A 23078-nucleotide genomic window follows, 5' to 3' on the forward strand; every position below is an offset into this window, starting at 1 on the left:
GTTCTCAGTGTTCCCAGGAAATGTGAATTGATCTGCATGAACACTTATATTTGTCTGCATAAATCATTTTTCAACAGGAATCTTTTTTTTTGCAATTTGTGGGCCTGACTTGACTGCAGCAAAACTAAAAAGGGAGCTGATGTTCTGTTTTTCCTACAGGCAATCAGATATTGTGAGGGCAGAGGTAGATATTTGGGCCAAGAGTCAGTACAATCAGATGTTATTAGAACCTCTTATTCATACCTAGTGTGGTTTAAGCCATTAGCGGAGCAACCATTCCATAATGGTCTCCTTTTGAGTAAGGTCCCTTAAATCAGTTTTCCAGAACATAAAAACAGCACAGTTAGTCCAATTGCTTTACAGTGCCAGTGATCACCGATCAGGATTCAATTCCCACTACAGTTTGTGAGGAGTTTGTATATGTTCTCCCCATGACTGCGTGAATTTCCTTTGGGCACTCCAGTTCCCTCCACATTCCAAAGATGTACATTTAGAGTTAGTGAGTTGTGGCTATGCTATGTTGGCTCCAGAAGCATGATGACATTTGCGGACTACACCAGCACAATTCTTGGACTGTGTTGATCATTTACACAAAATGACACATTGCACTATTCATTTCATAGAAACATAGAAAACAGGTGCAGGAGTAGGCCATTTGGCCCTTCGAGCCTGCACCGTCATTCAGTATAATCATGGCTGATCATCCAACTCAGAACCCTGTACCTGCCTTCTCTCCATACCCACTGATCCCTTTAGCCACAAGGGCCATATATAACTCCCTCTTAAATATAGCCAATGAACTGGCCTCAACTGTTTCCTGTGGCAGAGAATTCCACAGATTCACCACTCTCTGTGTGAAGAAGTTTTTCCTCATCTCGGTCCTAAAAGGCTTCCCCTTTATCCTCAAACTGTGACCCCTCGTTCTGGACTTCCCCAACATCGGGAACAATCTTCCTGCATCTAGCCTGTCCAATCCCTTTAGAATTTTATAGGTTTCAATAAGATTCCCCCTCAATCTTCTAAATTCCAGAGAGTATAAGCCTAGTCGATCTAGTCTTTCATCATATGAAAGTCCTGCTATCCCAGGAATTAATCTGGTGAACCTTCTTTGTACTCCCTTTATGGCAAGAATGTCTTTCCTCAGATTAGGGAACCAAAACTGCACACAATACTCCAGGTGCGGTCTCACCAAGGCCTTGTACAACTGCAGTAGTACCTCCCTGCTCCTGTACTCGAATCCTCTTGCTATGAATGCCAGCATACCATTCGCCTTTTTCACCGCCTGCTGTACCTGCATGCTCACTTTCAATGACTGGTGTATAATGACACCCAGGTCTCGTTGCACCTCCCCTTTTCCTAATCGGCCACCATTCAGATATTTCGATATTTTGATGTACAGGTGACAAATAAAGCTAATTTATCTATCAATAAAACAATACAGCAGTTTGGCCCATGATGTTGTATTGACCTTTTAACCTACTCCAAGACCATTCTAACCATTCCCTCCCACAAAACCCTCCATTTTTCTTTAATCCATATGACTATTTAGGAGTCCCTTAAAATGTCTCTAATATATCTACCTCTACCACCATCCCCAGAGGTGCATTTCATAACACTTACAACTCTGTATAAATACCTACTCCTGACTCCTCCACCACAACCCCATACTTTCCTCCAATTACCTCAAAATTATGCGCTCTCATATTAGCCATTGCCACTCCGGGGAGAGGTTGCTGGCTATCCACTCTATCTATGCCTCTTATCATGTAATACACCTCTATCAAGACACCTCTCATACTTGTTTGCTCTTAAGATTAAAGCCCTAGCTTGCAAAAACCGTTTTCATAAAACATGCTCTCTAATCCAGGCAATATCCTGGTAAATCTCCTCTGTACCCAATGTAAAGCTTCCATGACCTTCCCACAATGATATTATTAGAACTAGACACAATAATCCAAGCATGGTCAAACAAGAGTTTTAAACAGCTGCAAAGTTTTGTATCTGTTGATCTTCCTTACTAGGATTTTTTTCTTCGTGTTAGACACCAATGTTGCTTAGTTCTGAGGCAGCAAAGACAGAATTGTCTCAGATTGCTCCACATAAAAAAAGGACAGAGCTCTGTTCCTGATTATTAAAATATATGATTAAAAATTATACAAATATATGTTGTTACATTTATTAAGAATATAGGCTTTTACTTCACATTAATCCTTTTAATCACCTGATAATTACAATCATGAAAAGAGCAGCACTTAAAAACTACAATAAATACATCCAATGAAGAATTTATGTTTCTGCAAAATGAGGCTCTACTTAAACTTCTTTCTGCTTGCATTCATTCATACTTAGATCAATACAAAACCACGTGGCAAAACTTAGAAAATAATTGCCTTCAGTATAACAGAAGATCAATACTAATATAAGCAGGTCTTTTATTGGCAATTAGAGCTCTTTTTCCTAGCAGAAAGCCATGACATTTTCCAGAAATGAATGACATTCAAATTCCCACAATGCATAACAAATATTGATAAATAAATTATAGGCCAGTGAGTGTTAGGATGCATTAGGCTTAGTGTGTAGTATACGGAAGTATGTGGGATACTTACACTGTATTTGAAAAATGCAAGAATATGGGAAAGAATAAATTTAGATTCCTGATGTTCAGATTATTTTTTCCATAATTAATTGGAATTGGTTCCTTTTGCAAACTTAAACATGAAATAATATGATTTTATTGCAAGTCAGTAATTCAGAAATACTTGACAGTCACAATTTTGGTTCTACTGCATCCTGAAGAAATTATATTAAAATGAGAGGAACTCTGAGGTGTTTTGATTATCTGTGTTACTGCCTTGTAGGAGATAATGTAGTAGCCTAAGTTATCACTGTTAATCAAAGCAAAGGTTATCAAATCATTTATACCGTGTGGAAATAGGCACTTTGGCCCAGCTCATCCTCGCCAACCAAGATGCCCATCTAAGCTAGGACCACTTGCCTGTGTTTGGCCTATATCCATGTACGTGTCCAAGGTTATTTTAAATTATGTTTATATACTCTACTACTAGAGGAGCTTTCTTAATATTGGGGTTAAATGGCTAAACTAGTTCAAGACATGAGAGAGTAATTGCAATTTATCAAACTCGTTAAAATTTAACACTTGTTTTAGAATTTGCATGTTTTTAACAGAGGCAATTTAATGCTCTCTGTCTGCCATCTCTGATGTTCACATAACAAGAAGCAATTAGATTCTGAGAAGTGTGAGAATAAATCTGAGTTGTTATAACAAGAGATAAAACTACTGACATGAAACATTATTCACGTACTGAAAAGGAGAGCTGCCCGAAAAATCAAAAAAAAAACAGAATTTCCTTACAGTACACAAACAGTGAATTAAAGTAGAACAATATTGCAACAGGCTTCAAGCGGTGGAAGTTTCAGTGAACACTTCAAACAAAACATATGCTGCAAAGGAAATGACATCATCAGGTTCTCTTCCACCAAGTGAACTAAATTGGCTGTTTGAGGAGGAGGTGTGATGTTGGCAGAATACTCAAAACATCCACAAGCATTCAGTCTCAGTGATTCAAGCAGCTGATGACATAAAATTAAGGGGCACATGTTCTAATTATTAAGAACAAATTAAAAAATAACTCTAAGCAGCAACAAAAACTGGCATTTTCCAGGCATCACAAACACAAGACTTCCGTAACTTCCATCATCCCCAACAGGATCCCACCACTAAGCACATCTTTCCCTCTACCCTCCACTTTCCTCAGGGATCACTCCTAGGCGACTCCTTTGTCTACTCTTCAGTCCCTTTTGGTACTTATCCTTGCAAGTGGAACAAGGCCATACTTTCTCCTATACTTCCTCCCTCACTACCATTTAGGGTCCCAAACTGTTCTTCCTGGTAAGGCGACACTTCACATGTGAGTCTGTTGGGGTTATCTACTGTATCTGGTGCTTCCAGTGTAGCCTCCTATATATGGGTGAAACACGATGTAGGTCGGTAGACTGCTTCGCTGAACACTTTTGCTCCCTCCACCAGAAAAAGCAGGAGCTCCCAGCAGCCACCTATTCCAATTCACATTCTGACATGTCAGTCCATGGTCTCCTTTACAGATGTGATAAGGCCACATTCAGGTTGGAGGGCCAATACCTTATATTCCATCTGGGTAGTCTCCAACCTGAAGGCGTGAACATGAATTTCTCAAATTTCTGTTAACAATCCCCTCTCACCATTTCCCATTCCCGTTTCCCTCTCTCACCTTATTTCCTTACCTGCCCATCAACTCTCTCTGGTGCTTTTTACCATTCCCTTTCTTCTATGGTCTTCTGTCCTCTTCTATCAGATTGTCCCTTCTCCATCCCTTTATCTCTTTCACCAATCAACTTCCCAGCTCTTTACTTCACTCCCTCCCCCTCTCCCGGTTTCACCTATCACCTGCCACCTGGTGCTTCTTCTTCCCCTCTCTTCACCTTCTTACTCTGACTTCTCCTCCTCCTTTCCAGTCCTGATGAAAGAGTCTCGGCCCAAAACATACTCTTTTTCCATTGATATTGCCTGGCCTGCTGAGTTCCTCCAGCATTTTGTATGTTGCATATTCCAGGCATTATTTGTTTTACTGTTTCAAAGTACATTTATTATCAAAGAATAAATTATATGACCATGAGATTTCTTTGCTTGCAGCCACAAAGCAAGAAACCCGAAAGAGCCCAATTAAACAAAATAAAGCCCAACACCCAATGCACAGAGAAAGGGGGAAACAAAACACAAATCATCAAAAATAGAAGCAAGCAATGACATTCCAAATCAAAACGAGTCCTTAGATCCAAACTCCAAAGCAACCCAGAAAAGGCCCAAGCCTCAGTATCAGTCCATTATATTAGGATGCACCGATCACAGCAGCTTTCATAGCCTCAGGACCATGCAGAGAGGAGTCACCATCATGGGAGAACAAGCAAAATTGGCTCTCACCTCCAATATACAGGGGTCTTTCCAGTATATCTTTTAAATTGCCCGAACAGCTTATTGTACCTTGCACTTGGACCTGGACACCACTGCAGCGAAAGTCTCCGGGCCTAGAACATACTGCCCAGTGACCTGCTCCAGGCCCAGATTTTTCTACACAGCCCAAAGCCACTCTTGATTTTTCCCAAATCAGCTCTGCACCCAAAGCAATCCGACCTCACACCCAGGCCAGTCGTATGGGCAATGGAACTCCTCTGCCTCGGCTTCTCCTAAGCGGCCCACTCCATTCACATCGATTCTGCAACTTACCAACACAGTTCAGCCCTCAAATTCACTTCGCCTTCACTTGCCTCTTCATTATTTGCGGTGATAATTTACTAAAATTTACAGTCTTTAGTTCAAATTTCTTGCCTTTTGAACTAGCGCCATCTTAAACCAGAAGTCAACTTTAAAAGTTAAATCTGATTATATCAGCAAATTTGGAAATTCCATTTGCTCATTTGGAAATTCCAACTGGTGGCGCAGTGACATTAGCGCCAGACTGTGGATCAAAGGTTCCCAAGTTCGAATCCAGTCGGGCCACTCCCAGCCATGCTTTCCATCCGTGCCGGGTTGAGTGTTGAGCTCGTAACTCAGCCTCGTTTAAAAAAACTGCGCTGTGAGAAAGACGTGGGGGACCACTCACAGAATCTTCCCCCCAAGACGACCACTTGAAAAGTGGTCGCTGGGGCTCTGGCAGAGTATGGCACACACACACACACAAAAAAAATTGCTCATATGGGTTAAATTATCCAACACTGGGGGTTGAAACACTGAACAATTCTTGGTTCTAAATCACATTGAAACTTTAGCTGACTGATCACAAACATTGAGGAAAACATAAATAGAAAGCAGGAAAGTCAAAATCTCAAGAACATAAGATTTACGTTACGAACACCAGATTTAAATTACAAACAGAGTCTGAAAAGACTTGATAACAAATTTTTTTAATCTCTCGATTGAAGCTATCAAGAAGTTCTGAGAAGAAATTTTCTCTTTGCTGGCAATGCACGCGATACTGTTCAGCATTACGAGAACACGTACAATACAAGTAATGAGTTATATAAAATAGCTGAAGGTAGCAGGTAGTAGTATCCAGGACATACCTGGATAATGAACAGGTTCCATTTCTACAGACATCTGTAAGCCAACTCAGCCCATAAGTCAGAAAGGACAGTACACACATTACACTTGATATGGTAACCATATTTCCATAGTATTGCGATGAAATGCATCAAAAACACAGAAAACTGGTAGGAAAGAGCAATTGGATAGAGAAAAAACCAAGCTGGTAATTTGAAGGAACAAACACAAGTTGGACTTCAATATTATGGGAGCTTGTTCTAATATTGAACCGAATTGCAGCAGACAGGCTACTGTAATTCATGAGCATCACAAATTGTAAGCACGATAAAAATTTATCTTCCATCCGTAGTAGTAAAAGCCCTGTACACTTGTATAAACATGTTTAGTTTTAATTGGAGATTAGTTTCCAGTTATCTTAACCCAATATTATAATAACCTATATTTGTACTTGATGTACTACCATACCAGACTTAACATTTCTTATGAAAACTATACTTTGTTCTACTTTTTTTCCATTAGTTCAAACTACTTTTTGCATATGTACAAGATAAAGTCAGTATAACTTTCAATATAGCTGCATACTAAAACAAAGTTGTATCAGCGAGCTTTAAAAGCTGGGCTTCTGTACCTACTTCTGCAATTGGACACTTGACTTCCTCATCAGGAGACCAATCAGTACAGACTGGTGTTTACATTTCCTTGCGGATAATCAACACATATGCACCTCAAGATTGCATGCTTAGCCAACTACTCTACTCTCGCCACACGAATAGCTGTGTAGCTAGGCACAGCTCAAACATCATCTACAAATTCACCATCTATAATGACACCACTGTTTTTGGTAGAAACTCAGATGGCAATGAGGAGGCGTGCAGGAGTGAGACAAGCTGACGTCAACAAGAATAAGGAACTGATCGTGGACTTCAGGAAGGGGAAGTCAGAAGAACACATTCCAATCCTCACTGACGGGTCAGCGATAGAAAGGGTGAGCATCTTCAGGTTCCTGGGCACCAACATCTTGGAGGCCCTATCCTGAGCCAACACATTGATGCAAACATGAAGTAGCTGGTGGTTCTACTTCACGAGGAGTTTGAAGAGATTTGGTAAATCGCCAAATAATCTGCCCTCAAAGACTTCATCTACACTTTGCCCCCAACTTCCACTCTGCCCTCAAATTCACCTGGTCCATTTCTGACACTTTCTCGCTCTCATTGTCTCTATCTCTAGAGACAGCTTATCCACCAATGTCTATTACAAACTCTCATAGCTACCTGTCTACACCTCGTCCCACCCTCCCGGCGTGGCCTCCTATATATCGGTGAGACCTGACATTCTTCACCGAGCATCTACGCTCTGTTTACCAGAACAAGCAGGATCTCCCTGTGGCTACCCATTTTAGTTCCGCTTCCCATTCTCATCCCGTTATGTCCATCCATTGACTCCTCCACTGTCGTGATGAGGCCACACTTAGGTTGGAGGAACAACACCTTATATTCAGTTTGGGGAGCCACCAACCTGATGGCATGAACATCGATTTCTCAAACTTCTGGTAATGCCCCCCCACCCCACTTCCCCATTTCCCATCCCCTTTTCCCTCTCTCACTTGCCCACCCATTGCCTCCCTCTCGTGCTCCTCCTTCCTTTTTCTTTCTTCCATGGCTTCTGGCTCCTTCAGCAATCAAATTCCCAGTTCTTTACTTCATCCCTCCCCCTCCATGTTTCACCTATCACCTGGTGTTTCTCTCTCCCCTCCGCCCACCTTTTAAATCTACTCCTCAGCTTTTTTTCTCCAGTCCCGCCGAAGGGTTTCGGCCCAAAACATCGACTGCACTTTTTTCCAAAGATGGTGCCTGGCCTACATTTTGTGTGTGTTGCTCCGATTTCCAGCGTCTAACGATTTTCTCGTTTGAACCTTGCAAATTTCTACACATGTACTGTGGAGAACAGTCTGACTTGTATCACAGCTCATTATAGAGGATCCAATACACAATATCACAAGAGGCTGTTTAAGGTTGTAGACTCAGCCAGTTCCTTCATGGCCACAACCTTCTCCACCATCAAGGACATCGTCAAGAGGTAGTGGTTTAAGAATGCAGCATTCTTCACTAAGGACCCTCGCCATGCACGACTTGCCCCCTTCCTGTTGCTATCCATAGGAAAAAGGTACAGGAGCTCGAATACCCACATTCAATGATTTAGCAACAACTTCTTCCACTTCACCATCAGTCTACCGAACAATCCATAAACACAGCTTCATTATTCCTAAACAAAAGCAATTCTGCAGATGCTATAAATCTTGAACAACACACACAAAATGCTGGAGGAAATTATCAAGTCAGGCAGCATCTATGGAAGGGAATAAAGAGTCAACATTTCGGACTAAGACCCTTCATTAGGACTGAAACCTTCATCAGAACTCTTTCTTCCCAGTCCTCAGCCATAATGTCAACTGCCTATTCCTCTTCATGGATGTTGCCTGACTTGCTGAGTTCCTCCAGCATTTCATGTGGGTACCTCATTATTCCTTTTTCTTTGCACTATTTATTTATTTTGTAAATTTATAACAATTTTGTCTTTGCACTTACTACAGCCACAACACAAATTTCACATCATATAAATCAGTGAAAATAAGTCTGATTCTGGTCCTGAAAAAGGAGATCTATCAGGTTTGTAAATCATTATCCTTTGAGGGATTCCACAACCCCATTCTTGTCCTCCTCCATTGAAAATGCAGATCTCCAGCACTCATCTCTTTAATATCCAAACTGTCACAGCCTGTCTTGACACCCCACTTTCTCCAAAATGCTGCTAATAGTCCTCCACACTTTTAGATTCACTGCCAAAATACTAGTGCAATGCCAGTTCATGTCCCTTCTGATCACCACATAATCCTCCCTAACCCAGTATAGGTGTGATGGAAACCTGGCCAGTAAACTGGATTTCAAATTATCAATGGTAGTTCCTTACAGTGCATAGTCTTTAAAGGCATCAGAATTGCATTCACAGAGCTATACTGAGTTATACTGACATTTACTCTGTCAAACCCTCTCAAAGACTTTTATGTTCTCTATAAGATCATGTCATCTTCTTCATTTTCCTGGACAAAATACTCCAAACACTGAAAACTCAAACAATTTTTTTCAAAGCGTTTTACAATCACATACAGAACCTGAATTGATATGAAAAAGGATCCTGCACGACAACATCCAAAATAACTCACTCAGGAATTAAGCTGTGAAGGTAAAGAATTTCCCAGCATCATCTTTCAGGCAAAATTTTGATGACTTCACTCAGGATGATGGTAGGGGAATTACAACTAGTCTTTGAGCCAGAAGTGCAAAACTAAAGAGCATCAAGAGTGCTTTTCCCAATGTCTTCCTAGATTAGATTCAACTTCATTGTCATTGTGTCAAGTACAGATACAAAGCCAATGAAATGCAGTTAGCATCTGACCAGAAATGCAAAGAATAGTGTTATTTACAAAATAACTGTGAATAAAAAGTAAGTGCTACAGCACACAAACATAAAAGTACTGAGACAGTACAATATGGGTGCAATACTGCTTAGCGCTGTGACGTGAGGTTCAGCAGGGTCACAGCCTCAGGGAAGAAGCTCTTCCTGTGCCTGCTGGTGCAGGAGTGGAGGCTCCTGCAGTGCCTACCAGATGGGAGGAGAGTAAAAAGTCTATGGTTAAGGTGAGATGCATCCTTGATAATGCTTTTCGCCCTACCCAGGCAACGTTTATGGTAGATGTTCTCAATGGTGGGCAATTGAGTGCCGATAATCCCCTGGGCAGTTTTCACAACACGCTGGAGTGCTTTGCGGTCCGATACAAGACAATTGCCGTATCACACCGAGATGCAGTTGGTAAGTATGCTCTTAATGGTACAGTGGTAAAAGTCCATCAATATCCTAGGACAGAGGTGAGCTTTCCTGATACTCCGCAGGAAATAATGGTGCCGTTGTGCCTTTTTGATCAGGTTGGAGGAGTTCAGGGACCAGATGAGATTGTTGGAAATGTGGACACCAAGGAATTTGAAGCTTGATACACACTCCACTGCAACTCTGTTGATGTAGATGGGGACATGAGTGTGGCTCCTAGCATGCCTGAAGTCCACAATGATCTCCTTGGTCTTCTGAGTGTTACGGGTTTTCTATCATCTAATTTCACAAATGAACAATGACTGCTTCGGCAAAGCGAGATACAGCTCAGAAGGTGTAGGATCTCATTTACCCATCACAAACAAGAGAAATTCTGCAGATGCTGAAAATCCAAGCAACACATACAAACTGCTGGGGGAACTCAGCAGGCCAGGCAGCATCTATGGAAAAGAGTACAGTTGACATTTTGGGCTGAGACCACAGTCCTGCTGAAGGGTCTCGGCCCAAAACGTCGACAGTATTCTTTTCCATAGATGCTGCCTGGCCTGCTGAGTTCCTCCGGCATTTTGTGTGTGCTATTCTCATTTACCCATGTTATGTTACCCCCAGCAAATAGAGACTTCTCAAATCTCTCTTTAAAAAAGGTTAAAAAACTCAAAATATTTAGGAACTTATTTCTACTTCTTGACTAAATTTATTTCCAACTCATTTCCTGATGTCTGTTCATCTTTCTTAACAACTTGCTGGAACTACAGGCTTGCTTCAAACCCTAGTGAACATTTGAAACCATAATAACAATTACTTGTAGTAGTTAGAGATATCAACAATATATCCTCCATTTCCTTAAATGTTCCATTGTACTTCTACTCCCAGGTTTGCCTGTTTCATAACACTCTCCATTGTAATGCTCCCTAAAAGCAGCATCACAAGTGGAACAGGGTGATAAAGAAGGTGCTTAGCATGTTGGTTTTCATCAGCTGAGACAATGACTATAGGAGATGGGATATTATGTTACAGTTGCACTTCCATGCATTGGTGAGACCACTTTTTGAGAATTGGAGTTTTGGTTGCCCTGTTGTAGGAAAGACTCCATTGAACTGGGAAAAAAAAGCAAAGTTTTGCAAGGATGCTGCACTCTGAGTTAAGGGCTTTCTTCTTCTATTCCACTTAAATGGGACAGGTGACTGTTCCCAAAGTTTCACATGCACCTGTGTAGTCGTTAGACACTACACCATATTTGGAGTGAACAATTCTTAAATACTGTCAGTTATGTGTGTTTGTGTTCAAAAAGCAGAAATAAGCTGTAAGGCAATTTGGAAATGTTTTCCTCAAACAGTGGTTTCAAGCATGTGGGCCTGGAGATGCTGGAAATGAAAATGAAAATATTTCACTAATTCAACAAGCTAGGACTATGGAGATTTTGAAAGTACTGACAATCATCTTGAACGTTAAAATGAAAATGAAGATTTAGAAGATGCAATCATCAAAAGCGTTATATAAAGCTAGTCCATTATCTGCACTCATTTGTTCATATACTGACAAACAAAAGAACACAGCAACGTACACTGGATGAATTCTTCCACTGATAACTATTAGGAACTAATACACAGTTTTATAGATAGATACTTTATTGATACCAAAGGAAATTACAGTATCACAGTAGCAATACAAGGGTACAGATATACAAACACAGTAGAGGTAATATAGTACAGTAGAAGTATTGGTAGTATCCTAATTTGTTTTGTATTTGATGTAAATACATAAATTGTTACTCAGTTAAATGGAAATTGTTAATGAGGTCATTTTTAAATACTTAAAAAAAAAATAATTTCCATGAAACTTTGGCTAATTGGGACAGCCATTTAATTGGGCCAAAATGTAGTGGTCCCGATTAATCAAAATCCACTATATTTTAAATTGTTGGAATTGCTATTTTTACCAGAAAATATACATTTATATTGTGAATTTAATGAGCCAGGTTGTAAGAAATGTGATTTCAATGTCTGACTGGTCAAATTGTGCGTAATTTCATCGTTCTCCTGCCCCCACCTGCCCTTCTCATCTTCTTGTTTGTCCATTGTGTATAACCAAGTTACACCTTTACTCTAATACTTAGGTGCTGAATAAAAACCCTAATGCATGAGCAGAAAAAGCAGAGTAGAAAATCCTAACTAGCTCTATGTGCTGAATTCAGGTGATTGTTATGTATGTATGTGGTTTACACTCTTCTTCAGAAATTTAAATTCCACTGGCAATTGATCCAAATTTCAGAAACTATGTTCAAACCAGACACACCAGCAGCTTGTTCATTTAGCACAATCAACAAGAGGATGAATTTCTACACCAGAATTTTTTTAAAAACTGTACTGATTTGTATAGCTGACTGTGAGCAGACTCATATTATAACTAGCAATAATGTTACTGAGCATTTGAACAGTAATACCAATCATATTGTTTCTTCATTATCAGAAATGACAGCAGTTTGTTCCTTTTTACAAAATCTAGTTAAGTTTCTAATTAAGTTGATTGGACTTCTGCATCTACAATGCTTTTCAAGAAAAATAGTGGCTGATTTCAATGAATATCTAAAGATATATATTTAATTTAGGCATTCTTTATCATAAAACTGGATTTGATTGGCCTAGAACTTATTTGTATAGGCAACCCCTGTATGCATAACAGAAATTCAAACCCAGAGAATTCGTAAATTTGAAAAAAAAATAAAATTTGTTCTCATGGTTTTATGCGAAGGAAGTTAATAACTAAATACCAAATCTAGTTTTCGTTTCAACTCACATTTCATGACACATGAGCAGCTGACGTGGCATTGCATTATGGAAAATTGATACAAGTACCATTTTCTAGGAATCCAATGCAATACTTCCAAAGCTCACCCCTAACTATATGTGGGAATCATCTGTACTGAATTGCAATACAATGCTGTACGTGTGTAAGGACCATAAGACCATAAAATATAGGACCGGAATTTGGCCATTTGGCCCATCAAGACTACTCTGCCATTCAATCATGGTTGATCGTTTTCCCCTCCTCAGCCCCACTTCCAGGCCTTCTCCCCATAACCTTTGATGCTGTGTCCAATCAAGAATCTATCAGGCTCTGTATTAAATAACCCAAAAAAAAGACCTGGCCTTCTCAGTGGCCTGTGGTAATGACTCCCACAAATTCACCACCCTCTGGCCAAAGAAATTTCTTCACATCTCTGTTTTAAATGGACACCCTTCTGTCCTGAGGCTATGCCCTCTTGTCCTAGACTATGGGAAACATCCTTTCCACATCTACTCTATCTAGGCCTTTCAATATTTGAAAGGGTTCAATGAGATCCCACCGTCATACTACTAAATTCCAGCGAGCACAGACCCAGAGCAATCAAACACTTATAGGAAGAGGTACATTTGACATTTCCGGCCGAGATCCTTCATCAGGACTAACTGAAAGAGGAGCCAATAAGAGATTTGAAAGTGGGAGGGGCAGGGGGAGATCCAAAATGATAGAAGACATATATAAAATATAATAATAATAATAAATAAATAACGGATGGGGTACGAGGGGCAGGTATATATTATATATATTCTTTTTCTCGCTCTCCTTTTTCTCCCTCTGTCCCTCTCACTATACTCCTTGCCCATCTTCTGGGCTTCCCCCCTCCCCCTTTCTCTCTAAGCCTCCCATCCCATGATCCTCTCATATCCCTTTTGCCAATCAACTGTCCAGCTCTTGGCTCCCCCTCCCACTTTCAACTCTCTCACTGGCTCCTCTTTCAGTTAGTCCTGACGAAGGGTCTCGGCCCGAAACGTTGACTGTACCTCTTCCAATAGATGCTGCCTGATCGGCTGCGTTCACCAGCAACTTTTATGTGTGTTGCTTGAAATTCCAGCATATGCAGATTTCCTCGTGTTTGTGCAATCAAACATTACTCATATGATAACCCCTTCGTTCCCAGAATCATCCTTGTGAACCTCCCCTGAACCCTCTCCAATGCTAGCACATCTTTTCTTAGATGAGAAGCCCAAAACTGTTCACAGTACTCAAGGTGAGGCCTTACCAGTGCCTTATAAAGCCTCAGCATCACAGGATGCTTTTATTCCCACTCGCTGCCTCCTACCAATCAACCAATGCTCTAACCATGCCAGTAACTTTCTTGTAATACCATGGGCTCTTAACTTGGTAAGCAGCCTCATGTGTGGCACCTTCTCAAAGACCTTCCGAAAGTCCAAACATACAACATCTACTGCATCCCCTTTATCTATTCTACTTGTAATCTCCTCAAATAATTCCAATGGGTTCATCAGGCAAGATTTTTCCTTCAGAAATCGACGCTTATCATGTCCTTTGCCATAACCTCATCATTAACAATTAACTCCAACATCTTCCCAACCACTGAAGTCAGGCTAACTGGTCTATAATTTCCTTTCTGCTGCCTCCTTCCTTTCTTAAAGAGTGGAGTGGCATTTTCAATTATCCAGTCTTCAGGCACCATGCGAGAAACCAATCTTTTTGAAAGATCATTACTAATGCCTCCACAATCTCTATCGCTACCTCTTTCAGAACCCTAGGGTGCAGTTCATCTGGTCCGGGTGACTTATGCACCTTTAGGTCTTTCAGCTTTTTGAGCACCTTCTCCCTTGTAATAGTAGCTTCCCTCACACCCTTCAACACCTGCCATACTGCTAGTGTCTAAAACCTGTTGTTATTTCTCTGGCCTTATTTTCTAGTGGTTCTATATCCACTCTCATCTCTCTTTATTTTTTACATACTTGAAAAGGCATTTACTATCCACTTTGATACTGCTTGCTAGCTTGTTTTTTTATTTCATCTTTTCCTTCCTAGGTTTTTAAAATCTTCCCAATCCTGTCTTCCCACTAGCTTTTGCTTTGTTGTATGCCCTCTCTTTTGCTTTTGCATTAGCTTTGACTTCTGTTGTCAACCATTTTGAGTATTTCTTTGTATTTGGAATACATCTATCCTGCACTTTCCTCAATTTTCCCAGAAACTCACGCCACTGCTGCTCTGTTGTCATGCCTGCCAGCATCCCCTTCTAACTTACTTTGGCCAACTCCTCTCTCATACCACTGCAATTTCCTTCTTTCCATTGAAATACTGCTATGTCAGACTTCACTTTCTCCCTATCAAATTTTAAGTTGAACTCAATCATATTGTGATCATTGCCTCCTAAGGGCTCTTTTACCTTAAGCTCCCTAATTACCTCCGGTTTATTACATAACACCCGATCCAGTATAGCTGACTCCCTAATAGGCTCAACGACAAACTACTCTAAAAATCCATCTCGCAGGCATTTAACAAACTCACTCTCTTGAAATCCATTACCAACCTAATTTTCCCAATCGACCTGCACGTTGAAATCTCCCATGACTATTATAATATTGTCCTTTTGACACAAGGTTTCTATTTCCTCTTGTAATCTGAGGTCCACATCCCAGCTACTGTTGGGAGGCCTGGGATGTGGACCTCAGATTACAGCAGGATGACAGTCCTTTTACCCCTTGCAGTTTCCTAAGCCAACCCACGAGAATTCAACATCTTCCAAACCTGTCACATCTCTTTACTGATTTGATGCCATTCTTTGCCACGATTCTAGATTCTTTACCATAAAGATTCTATCCTGTGGCATCCACAACAAAGTTGGTAGATTGGATTCAAAATTTGCCAGGTAATAGGAGGCAGAGGACAAGGGTGGAGGATTGTTTTGTGATTGGAAACCTGTGATCAGTGCTGAGACTCTTATCACTTGTTTTATAGTTTGGATACAATAAGGCAAGTTTGTGTATAACATGGAAATCAGTAGTGTTATTGATAATAAGGGGGGCATTCACAGGCTCCAGAATCATATTGATCAGTTAATAAATTGGGTAGATCAATGGCGGATAGAATTTAATCCTGAAATGTGACTTGATACACTTTGGGAGGACAGCACAAATACACAATAGTACAGACTTAAGGAATTATGAGGTTCAAGTCCAAAGATCCATAAATGGATTCTAGGTAGACAAAGTGATGGAAAAGGCACATGAGATACTTTCCTTAAATATCTGGGATACAGAATATGAGGAATGGTACAACTTCATAACACATTGGTTAGAACACAGTTGAAGTAATGAACACATATCTGCATCACAGTGGAAAAGATGCACATGAAGCTCACCAGGAAGGTGTCTGGAATGAAGTCTTTTAGTTATGAGGAGATAGGTTGGCAGTTTCTTTTGAGGCACAGTAGACTAAGAGGGAATCTGATAGAGGTATTTACATTTTCAGGGGCATAGATAGGATAGGTAGTAGGAAACTTCCCCCTCCAGCTGAGGTATATAAGGTTAGAGGACATTGGTTTCGAGAAATGTGAAAGAGCTTTAGAGCAACACTCACAACACGCTGGAGGAACTCAGCAGGTCGGGCAGTATCCATGGAAAAGATTGGTCAACGTTTTGGGCCGGAATCCTTCTTCAGGACTGTAGAGGGATGTGATTTAGAGCAGATCTGAGGAAGAACTTGAGAATCCAGAAAGCATTTTGAATATGGGAATGTACTAAACAGTGGTGGAGGTAGGTACTCTCACAGTTAAGAAATTTGTGGAGGTATGTAAAACAATGGATCTAGTGCCGGTAAGTGGCTTAGTATGCATAGACACTTAATGGTCTGCAGGGATACTGTGGGCCATATTGCCTGTTACAGTGCCACGTTGCTCTATAATTCTTAATTCAAACACAACGTTCATGAATTTAAGAATGTTCTTAATTTCGTTAATTCATAAAAGAAAAGGGATAGCAAATAGCAAAAGTGATTAACATTTGCACTGAACTCCCTAAAGCTAAGATACAACAAGACTGCTGACCTATAAATGCAATATTACTCAGATTAAAATATACAATCTGAGTCACGAGGTTCAGGATTGCTCATAAGTGCATTATTTTGGCGTCCAGATCTTTGAAATTGAATTGAAAACACTAAGAAGATCTAATTCAACTTCAAGAATATGTCATAGGTTAAACCAAAAACAAAATACTTAATATAAAAATATTTTATTTGCATGTAGGTAGAATAATTTTGTATAAAAATGTTGCATTCCTTGAAAAATATAATTGTTGCACTTTAATTAGAGAAACACAAATGCTGTCCTGAGGAGCTTTTCGGTAACTGATTTTGTCTATTCGCAGAATATCATCATTTATCTAACATGCAATATAGAAGCTTCTGTCATGATGATCACACAACCTAAGTGAAGTCAGAGGTACAATTAAAGTGAGGACTTTATACCAGAAAATATGAAAACATTTTAATAACACATATCTTTTTTTTATTGATTGAAACAATAGCCATAATTTAAACTGATGCTCTAATGCAATACTGCAGGAACACACACAAAATGCTGGAAAAACTCAGCAGACCAGTCAGCATCTATGGACTAGAGTAAACAGTCGATGTTTTGGGCCATTTTCTCATGTTTGCAATACTGCAGAAGTTCTGGATTGTCATCAATGCCATTACAAATGAAATATTAAATAGAGGCTCTGTCTGCTTTACAGATGGAGACAAAAGATGCCAAACTACTACTTCCAAGTTAATCTTGGTCCTTGGCCAATATTTACTTCCGAATCAAAATACCTAAATGTACATTGCCTATTCCAGGAGTTGTAAACCTATGGCAAACAAGAAGATTACTGGCAATATGGGCACATCCCAGGCTAGTCATTACCACATTAGAGACTGTAGAGGCTTACTACAGACAAACCTCCGACCAAATTACTTCAATGAAAGCAATTCTTCATTGGCAGTAAAGTGCTTTGCTTTGTTCTGTAAAGTGCTTCAGAATGCAAAACCCTCTTTTACTTCGCTACTGGTCCCACCTACTTTCTCTGTAACCAGCAGTTAGGATCCACAACCCCACCTCTCTGGAAATAGTCCAGTATATCCAGCCTGAGAGGAGGAGGCTGAAGAAAAGCAGAGTGCAATTAAATTTCTAGTCAGTGTGAGGGAATGCATGTTGAAAATACAAATTTGAATAAAATGTGATTCAGCAGTACAAAATGTTTGACATGGGGAACTTTCAAAGTAGAACATTAAAGTGAACAGATGAGTCACAAATCAGCACACTTGACATGAAGACATTTTACTGGCTTCATTTGGAGAATTCATGGTTAGCTTGAGAAACCAGAGATAAATGAATATATCTACCTAACCTATCCCACCACTTCTTCAGTCATCACAATCTGATATATCTTAACTATACACCATTGGTTTTCAAATGAGGTTTTAAGGTTATAAAAATTTGTTCATCAACACTCTCTCAGCATTACAACTTGATGGACTATGTTGGTGGGTGACTTCATATTTGGTAATTCCCCCCCCCCCCCGCCACTGATTCTATTTGGTCTCTGTGAGCTCTTATTATAAAAACTCATTGTACTCTGTACTTTCCCAGATGCTACTTCTGCATTCTGAGTGGTCCAGGAATTCCCACAAGACAGAGAGGATGCTATCTCAAGATGCTTAGAAAGCACCAAGTATTTTCTTAGTTTTCCTTCCAAGTACTCAGATGTATGAACAATCTGGCCGACTAAATGAACATGATCAGGGCATTAACACTGTAGATGCTGACCAGGAAGAGGAGAGATTTGGAGGTTGTACACAAATAGCATTGGAGACACATCTTCAATGCTTTGACATATCTGCTATTGCTCCTCCATGATTCAAAGTGTACAGGGCAGGAATCACTGCTTTTTTTTTTGCTTCAAATTAGCTATTCTGGAGCATTAGTGGTTGTTCAATGTTCAAAGTAAGTTTATTATCAAAGTACATATATGTCACCATATACAACCCTGATATTCATTTTCTTGTAGGGATACACAGAAAATCCAAGAAATGCAAAAGAAATAATGAAAGACTGCACCCAGTGTACAGACAAACAACCAATGTGCAAACTGTGCAAATACAAAAGAAAATATAAATAAATAATCAATAAATATCAAGATCATGAAATGAAGAATCCTTGAAAGAGAGTTCATAGGTTGTGGAAATAATACAGTAATGGGGTGAGTGAAGTTATCTGGTTCAAAAGCCTGATTGCTGAGGAGTAATTATTGTTCGTGGACCTGGTGCTGTGGCTCTTGAAGCTCTTGTACCTTCTTCCTGAGGGCAGCAGCACATGAAAGCATGGTCTGGGGGGCGGGGGGTGGTGGTGGGGGTCCTTGATGGTAGATGCTGCTTTCCTACCATAGTGCTCCATGTCGATGTATTCAATGGTAAGGACAGCTTTATGATCGACTGGATTGTATCCACTACTTTTTGTAGGATTTTCCATTTAAGGGCGTTTGTGTTTCCATACCAGGCCATGATACAACCAGTTAATATACTCTCCACCACACATACATAGAAATTTATCAAAGTTTTAGGTATCATGCTGAATATTCACAAACTTCTAAGAAAGTAGAAGTACTGCCGTGCTTTCTTTGTATTGGCATTTATGTAATGGGTCCAGGACAAGTCCTCTGAAATGACAGCACTGCCGAAGTGACAGATTAAAGATATCAATGAACACTCCAGCCAGTTGATCTGCACAATTCTTTAGCACTCAGCCAGGTGCTCCATCTAAGCTGGATACTTTCTGTAGGTTCACCCTCCTGAAGGATGCTCTCGTGTCGACCTCAGAGACTGAAATCACAGGGGCACTGGGGCTGTAGGAGTTCATGAAGGTCCCTTCACGTTTTGATGGTCAAAGCGAGCATAGAAAGCATTGAGCTCATCTGGGAGCGAAACTTTGTTGTTACTCATGTTGCTTGGTTTCACTTTGTAAGAGGTATTAGCAGTGGTCCCCAACCACCGGGCCACGAGGAAACAAAACGATTTGGCAGATATGAGTCAGCTGCACCTTTCCACACTCCCTGTCACGCCCACTGTTGAACTTGAACACACGCGAGGTCCACAAGAATATTGTCAAGATTAAACTGGTCCGCAGTGCGCAAAAGGTTGAGGGCCCCTGGTATTGGCATTCAAGCCCTGCCTCAATTGTTGAGCATCCTTCAGTGATTCAAATTTGCTATTTCACCTGTGAGATGGCGTTCTGCAGATTATACCTTGATCTCTTGTATCCAGACCTGAATCACATCATCAACATGTAACAGAGCAACACCAATGACAACTAAGGTCAACCACAGGGAAACACCAGAGGGTTGGGACTATTCTTTTGTATTCTCTGTATACAAAAACTGAAGGAAAGAATTAGCATTCTAAATTAGAGATCCTTTTCAGGTGTGGCCTTCTAGAATACATACCTGTTGCTTTGCTTGTTGAACTGGTTGCCTTCTAATGATACAGGTCAGTTTCCCTCAAAGCTTTAAAAGAGCTGAGTTACAAAATACATGCGGACTAAGATGTTAACTGTCCTATGCTATCACCAGTGGGATCATCAGTTGATCTGCCACCTGTCTTCAGGAGTTTCGGCCCTCTTATGATCAAGACTCCCTCGAGGTGGTAGGCCAGCAGTGGTGAGCTTAAAAACTTGGCATCTGCCTTTATCAGTAGTTGTTGGTCACTTCCATCCAAGAGATAGTCTACTCTTCAGGTGTCTATGCAACTACTGAAGGGTTTGCAAGATATGTATACACTGTCTGACTATCTGCCCCTCTGGACATACTTGGTCCACACCCATGCTGATCCTTTCTCTGCTGCCTCAGCTACAGCCCTGCTGATTGACTTGATCTCTCTTCTAGTGAAGCCAAGGTCACGCAGCCACTTCTGGAGAGTGAAAGCAATAAATCCACGGCAGCCTACTTCGAATGGATAGCATGAGACTTTCCACCCTCTGTCTCTGCACTCTGATTTTAATTCTGCATACTTGGTTAACTTGCGCTCATGGGCTTCATCGATGTTGTCTCCTCAGGGGACTGTGAGAAAAAGGTGTTTCCATTTGTGGGTCAAGTCAGTAATCAGAGGATTCAAACAGTGCAGTTGGTAAGTACCTCTAGGTTGCTTAGTTAAATGGAACTGCTGAAAATACTGATGAACTTGAATTGAAGTACACCCTAATAATGCAAATCACATATATTCTTGCAAATACCACATGAAGATAAGTTCGAAGAACTCACTCAAAGAGCTAACAGTGGCACAAAATATATATAGTCTCCTTACTCTAAACTTAATTGGCAAACTCTCTCAAAGTACTAGTACAGGCTCCAGAAGATAAATATTCTCCTGTCTCCAGTGTTATTTGATTGGTTGCTGTACATAAACAAGAAATCACGGATCAAATACTGTATCAGAGTTCCCAATCTTCTCCCTCTGGTAAATGTGCTAGCTTGCTATCGACCTAAGAAGCATGTCAGCTCGTGCACATATGTAAGATGTTCAGCAGCTGCAAGTGTGAATGCAGAGGAAAAACTAAGAAAGTATTCACACTGCAGGAAATTGTCCTACCTACTCTTACACATATAGTAATACTTTGCAGTAAAATATTACAATACTTCACAAAAGTTCTGAAATAGCTCTGAGAACAGGACTACAAGCATTTCACCCTAGCTAACTGATCTTAAAAAAATCTTTGGTGTGGTGGGGGATTGTGCTACTGTGGCATCTTTTAAACACTACCGACATCCCCAATACTCGGGAATAGAGAATTCTTCACAGTAAACTTAAGTCTTAACATCCACCAATGTGTCTCTTCTTACAAGAATACAGAATATAATAATCTCACTTGATTAAACACTTCCCTTAGAAAGTAACATTTTTTTTCTGAAGAAACCCCAAAACAATGGCAGTTGGAGCCTCTTATATTTTCAAGCTGAATTATCTCTGTAAAACATACACCTCGGGCTTTCTTACCAAAGGAAAGTGAGATGGAAAAGAACCAAAACTCTACAGTGAATATTTAGCTGGAAACTTACCAACACCCTCTAGCAGGCCTTGCATTAAATGGAGACTGAAACATCAACACAGTGTAATATTGCCAACCACCTGATGCATGCCAACGTTGGCTTTGTGAAGATCATAATAATTTAAAAATACCTAATCAAAACATAATACTTCCATATCTTGAAAATGACTAGGATATGTGAACGCCGGATCAGGCCTCCGTAGTAAAATGCAAACCACCCGGCTGAACGAAACGCGTATAAATAAAGCTTTAACTCCTAACTCGGGGGAAAGAACTGAGAGAAAAAGACGTGGAAATAAAATACTTACTGGTCGTTGCTTGTTTCCGACACCCAGCCTTTGCTCTGCGGTAGTTTGAACCAATGCAGAAAATTGTCACCAAAAAAGCGAAGTTGCTGCCGATTCGGGGATCATGCTGTTTATTTGTGACTTTATTTCCTGGTGAGTAGACGCTGCTGATGCTTCGCTCTGCCCAGAGAAATCCAGGCAGAGTGGGAGCCGCAGTGGAAAAGCCCAAAACAGAAATAATCGTTTCAATTTCGCCCTCTCCTTTCTGGCTCCTTCCTAGTGTGCCCAAAAACACAAGCCTAGATTATTTTAGTGTTCCTCCCTCTTCCCCCACACTTTTTTTTTCAGAGGAACACGGGTTTTACATAAATTCTACAGCGAAATGCATATTCTTTCTTTCACCCGGAACTAGTCTGTAGACTGGATCGATGATTAATATAGCTCTTTCGTTTCCAGTCTTAACAGAAAATATGAAGCGCAGCCTTTTCGCCTCCTCTCCCACTAGATGTCAGGATAGCGCGGTCGCGGTTCGTCACCTTACGGTATTAATTTTGAAAAATTGCGACTGTGTTGCAGGAAAGGCAGAGCAAATAATATTTAGTTTTATTAGTTGTAGTAATTTACAGAAGTTAGTAGGGGTGTTCACCTTTTGGAGAAAATACGTTGGTATATAAACCTTAATTCTTTTAAATCATACCATAAATCATGTTTATGAATATTTTACCCGGATATTTCTTTAATGAGACATTGCTCCATTCCAGGGTCGCCATCTGGTTTGTTGGTCTATGGCAGAAAAAAGATGCATGTGGAAACTGGACAACTTTCAACAGCAGCTTCGAGGGAGAACAGAGACACATGAGTAGCCAAGAAGCCAGAGACCCTGGGAGCAACCTGGCCTTCCTGGTTTCTCTGG

The 23078-nt window shown here is 40.4% G+C and overlaps 1 protein-coding gene across 1 annotated transcript in view; it reads right to left on the bottom strand.

The window, feature by feature from the left end:
- LOC134346986 (tyrosine-protein kinase JAK2-like) overlaps positions 1-22578 on the bottom strand; it is a 280271-nt gene extending 257693 nt beyond the window's left edge. Inside the window, exon 1 of the mRNA XM_063048925.1 lies at positions 22187-22578. The gene's annotated coding sequence lies outside the window, so the exon portion shown is untranslated. The remainder of the gene's footprint in view (positions 1-22186) is intronic.
- Between the last annotated feature and the right edge of the window lie 500 nt (positions 22579-23078).

Source organism: Mobula hypostoma, chromosome 5 (assembly GCF_963921235.1).
Source record: "Mobula hypostoma chromosome 5, sMobHyp1.1, whole genome shotgun sequence".
NCBI classification, from domain to species: domain Eukaryota; kingdom Metazoa; phylum Chordata; class Chondrichthyes; order Myliobatiformes; family Myliobatidae; genus Mobula; species Mobula hypostoma.